The 5,572-nt window shown below is 35.2% G+C and overlaps 1 pseudogene; it reads left to right on the top strand.

Annotated features, from left to right (window-relative positions):
• Positions 1-4,376: 4,376 nt before the first annotated feature.
• Positions 4,377-5,208, top strand: LOC140528856 (large ribosomal subunit protein uL29m pseudogene; annotated as a pseudogene).
• The last annotated feature ends 364 nt before the right edge of the window (positions 5,209-5,572 follow it).

The raw sequence follows: 5,572 nt of genomic DNA, 5'->3' as shown, positions 1-5,572 counted from the left end.
TCATCATGAGTTCTTTGGAATAATGGTTGGTAACTGTGTTCATCAGAATTATTAAGTCTTTCAGAGTTGATTATCTTTACAAAATTGCTGTTATTGTATAAATTGTTCTCTAGGGGTTGCTCACTTCTCTTTGCAGCAGTTCATCAAGTCTTTCCACATGAGAAGTATGTTTTTGATGCAGTGCTCTCAGAACTCTGTATCTCTCTTCTAGGGTCCTTATCAGAGGGCTTGCTTTTTCTCTCAGGCTCTCTCACAACTATATTTCTTCAGACAGATTTTCTCTGTGTTTCACACAAAATGTCCTGTTTGTTTCTCTTTTAAGCCAATAAACTGTGTACTTAAGAAAGAAGCAAGATTTTGTATGAGCAGTTCATGTTTTTGAATTTACTATGCATTTACTAATCTAATTAAATTGCACGTTTGGATTATTACCTTTAGCAACTATATATAAATGAAATATTAGAAAGGAAAGAAAAAAGAAAAGGGCAGGAAGGAGAGAGGGGAGAGGGAAGGTTAGAATTTGGAACTCAAAACTTTTTTAAAACTTGAATGTTAAAAATTATTTTTCCATGTGATTGGGCAGGGGGAATAAAATATTATTTTAAAAAAAGAAAGGAAGAAAAAGGGCATCACCAATTAGGTAGAGGATCAACGAGACATTAAATGAGTCTTCTATATGGGAAGCCATATGTGAAGAAACAGTGGGGATGGAACACTAATGGACAGCCACATGCCCCAGGATAGTAACTTTTGACTAGATGTCAGACTGCAGTCTAACACTTCTTATGGAGTGACACAAATCTTAAATTACCTTAATTAAATTATCTTTTTTTCCTTTTTAAAAATATTTTATTCATTTTAAACTTAAATACAAAACAAAAAAAAGGAATATTTCCATGTATAGAGCAGAACATGAGAGGGTTCCATACAAAACGATAAATTTCCATTTCATGAAAACTTATGTAATAAATCTTATATATTGTTTTCAAAACAATCCAGCCTTTCTGTGCTTCCTTCTAGTTTTTCTTTTGTTCTCTGCTGTGCACTTTTTATTTTTTTTTCCTTCCCCCCATCCTAGAGGTTACAAGTAAACACAAATATATACATATACATACCTATCAATAAACATACACATATATACATATATGTAAGACTATATTATGCCTATTTCTATTTGTCAGTTCTTTCTCTGGAGGTGAATGGCATCTTCCTGCATAGGTCCAACTCTTTCTTTATTTTTTTCTAAATCAACCAGCTTGTCATTTCTTAAATCACAACAATATTCTATCACAATTATATATCACAGCTTATTGTCATTCCCCAATTGAAGAATATCTTTTATTTTAGCCAGTCTAATTGGTGTAAGATGATATCTCAAAGTTATTTTAATTTGCAGTTCTCTAATCAATAATGATTTAGAGCATTTTCTCATATAATTATAAATGGTCTTGATTTCTTCATCAGGAAGCTATATGTTCTTCTCATTTAACCATTCATCAATTGGGGTATGACTTGTATTCTTACGAATTTGACAAAGTTATCCATATATTTGAAAAATGAGACCCTATCTGAGAGATTGTCTGTGAAAGTTTTCCCCCAGTTTTCTGCTTTCTTTCTAATCTTGGCTACCTTGATTTTATTTATATAAGAACTTTTTAATTTAAAATAATCTAATTATCTATTTTATTCCTCAATAATACTCTCTATCTTTTGTTTCTTCACATATTCTCTTATCCATGAGTCTGATAGGTAATGTGTTCCATGTTCTTCTAATTTTCTTGTGATATCTTCCTTTTATCCTCTATATCTATATCATGAATCCATTTTGACCTTATCTTGGTACATCGTTCAATATATGCTCTATGCCCAATTAATTTTAGACTGCTTTCCAGTTTTCCCAACAATTTTTACAAAATAAATGAATTCTTATCTCAAAAACTTAAATTTTTATATTTGTCAAGCACAAAGTTACTACAGTCCTTTACTAATATGTATCGTATATATCTACTGTGTTCCACTAATCCACCTCTCCATTTCTTAGCCAGTACCAGAGAGTTCTACTATCCATTTCCAGTTTATGGATAAACTCATCTCATTCATATTCCCAGTTATAATTACTGTTATTTGTCTCCATCCTATTTTTCTTTACTGTCCTTCTTACCCTATTTACCCTATCCCTCCTTACCTGTCTAATTTACTTCTACCTACTACTTTGCCCTCTAATTCTTTAATCTACCCACTCCTATGAGTCCCTGCCTTATCCTCTCCCCACACTATCCACCTTAATCTGCTTATCTTTCTAAGAGTTTCTCCTTTATCCCCTCCCTCCTTCCTAATTCATACCATTCTAAAAGTCACTCTCTTATCTTATTCCCTTACCCTCTTATTTCCTTCTAAATTTAGAAGACTTTTATATACATACATATACATATTTACATATACATATATATGTATATATATATATATTGTTCCCTGTTTAACCCATAAGAGTAAGTTTCCAGCAATACCTGCCCTCCCCACCACTTGCTTCTTCTGTATCTTTCCTACCTCATTTGTTTGAGATAATTACTCCTTTTGATCTTCCCTATGCTGTTTTATTTTTTTAGAATCACCCCATCATACACAGTTCAGCCCAAGTCTTTCAAACTACCCAAACAATGATGACAGCTATAACAGTACTGATAACATTTTCACATATAAGAAGCAACCAGTTTGACCTCATTGAGTCCTTTATAATTGGTCTTTAATGTTTACCTTATATTTCTCCTGGATCTTATATGTCAAATATTCCATTAAGTTCTGCTGTTTTTATCACAAATACCTGAAAGTCAGTTTATTAAATATCCATTTTTTAAATTCATGATTATACTTAACTTTGCTGAGTAAGTTACCCTTGATCATAACCCCAGTTCTTTTGTCCTATGAAATATAGTATTCCAAGACCTACAGTCCTCCAATGTAGTGGCTGCTAAGGCTTGGGTAATCCTCATTGTAGCTCCATGATATTTAAATTGTTTTTTTTTTCTTGTTGCTTGCAATATTTTCTCCTTAACCTGGGTACTTTGATTTTTGGCTATGATATTCCTGTAAGTTTTCCTCCTGGGATCCCTTTCAGGGGGTGATTGGTGGATTTATTTCTATGTCAGCTTTGCCTTCTGTTCTAGTACGTCAGGGCAATTTTCCTTGATAATTTCTGGTAATATTATATCAAGATTCTTTATTTAATCATAACTTTCAGATAGTATGATTATTCTTATGTTTTCTCTGATGAAAAATTTCACACTCTTTTTTTTCATTCTTTTGATTTTGTTTTATTATTTCTTGGTGTCTTTCTGTATTATTAGCTTCTCCTTGCCCAGTTCTAGTTTTCAATGAATTATTTATCTATGGTTGCATTCTTTCTTTTTTGCTTGCTCATTTTTATTTTGCTTTTAGCAGTTATTATAATAATCAAGTTCTAGTCCAGAGGTCTGAGGAATGATGCCCCAAGCCTCAGGTCCCTCTTATTGTTATTTTCTGAGCTCTGTCCTGTGATCCAACCTTGGGCACTTCTCTCCACCCCTAAGCCATGGCCAAAGCCCCCAGCCTTGCAAATGCTTTTGCTCCCTGCGGTCCCTCTGGTGGGTGCAAACTTCAGCTGTCCTCTCTGCCCTGGAACCAAAACCAGGGACTCTGCTCTCATGCAAGTGCCCACATCCAGCAGAGTCTCCTTCCCTCTTCTACTGAACTCACCAGGTGTGTGCTAGCTCCTTCTCCCCGACAGTGGCAGCTCAGGACTTCATTTGGTCCACACCTCTGCTTAGAATCCCTAGATAGTGAAAGGTCTTTCAATCTTCTACTCAGTCTTCTAACCCCTACAGGTCCTTCAGTCTTCTCCTGTGTTTTGTTTACAGTTCTCTTCCAGGAGGCTCTGCAATGTTCCAGAGCTTTATGGAATTAACATGTCATCTATGAACAAGGGCATCTTGGGGAAGTAAATCATTCATAAAAGAACTCTTTAACTTGAACTATACATTGAATTTCCTCCATTAGCACTAATCCTGGAGCCAGGAAGATCAGAGTTCAACTCTAGCATCAGAGTTGTGATTCTGGGCAAATTGTTTAACCATCATCTGCCTCAGTTTCCTCATCTGTAAAATTGAGATTATAGTAGTATCTATATCCCAGAGTTATTGTGAGGATCAAATGAATAATATTTGTAAATCACTGCAAATTTTAAAGCACTCAATGAATACTGTTACTATTATTCATAAGAGTAACAAACATCCTGCTTTACACCTTATTTGATATTAATGATACAAGGATCATTGAACAAGGTTATAACTATTATTATACCATTCAAATAATCTTGAATGACTTTGATGTGAGGATGAGAAACATCTTACTACAAAAAGCCCTTTACAGCAGCATTTTGCTCTACAAAATCAAATGCTTTTTTGATCAACAAACACAGTAAAATCTTGTATTCTCTACATCTTTTAGTCAATTGCATGATGGCCTCCAATGCCAGCAAGTTTGTCAAACAAGAATGTGAGCAACGTCAGACCTTCCACCAATATAGATTAATTCATACAACTTTATCAAGGTAAGTACTAAAAGAATGTTTTGATGATCCAAAAAATTGGGGAGAAGAAACAGTCAAATCAGGCATTCTTTGTACTTATGAACAGTGAAGGTACAAGCACACAGAAGATTTACATGAACTTTGGTATGTTCTACTGAAAGAAAGAAATATACTCCTCCTGTTAGAGCTGGAAACCAAAAGACGGAAGTTGCTAATGCCAAGTCCAAAACAGTGAGAAAAATGGTCATGGATGAATGTAGATAAACTTGCTTAGGAAAGAGGTTTTGAGACTTCAGACAAACCAAGAAAGGCCAAGACTAGGTGGCTGAGAAAAAAACATTTTTGAACTTATCATCTGGAACAAGTACAAGAAGTTGTCAACACCTTGGTACTGAACAAAAGATAAAACAAGAATAAAGTACTTTTCAGTGTCTTCTATGGAACAGTTTGTCAGACTGAGGCTTGAAAAGTACTTAAGTGGCAAAGCCAGGACAAAAAGTTTAAAGAGAAAGAGAGAGAAAATGCTTCAAACAGCTTCCACATGTCTGCTAAAGCCCAACACTGAACTCTAACAAAGGACCCGGTGAATTCTTTTTTTTCCTAGTAAAATCAAACTTTTTCATGTAAGTTGTAATTAAAGGTTGGCTGGTAAATATGTAAATGTAAACTCGGAGCAGTTAGGTGGTGCAGTGGATAAAGCACCAGTGCAGGAGTCAGGAGGATCTGAGTTTAAATCTCACCTCAGACACTTGACACTAGCTGAGTGACCTTGGGCAAGTCACTTAACTCCAATTGCCTCATTCTGGGTCATCTCCAGTCATGCTGATGAGTATCTGGTCATTGGATCCAGATGGCCCTGGAGAAGAAGTGAGGCTGGTGACCTGCACAGCCCTCCCTCACTCAAAACAAAAGTCAAGTGCAAGTCATGTCATTATTTCTCTGATGGCATGGTCTTCTTTGGCAACAAAGGACGAACACACACACACAAATGTAAACTCATGGTAAGTG

The sequence above is a fragment of the Notamacropus eugenii genome, chromosome 2 (genome assembly GCF_028372415.1).
Source record: "Notamacropus eugenii isolate mMacEug1 chromosome 2, mMacEug1.pri_v2, whole genome shotgun sequence".
Classification (NCBI taxonomy): Eukaryota; Metazoa; Chordata; class Mammalia; order Diprotodontia; family Macropodidae; genus Notamacropus; species Notamacropus eugenii.
Note: the sequence above shows the minus strand (reverse complement) of the source record. Positions and strands in the feature narration are given on the sequence as shown.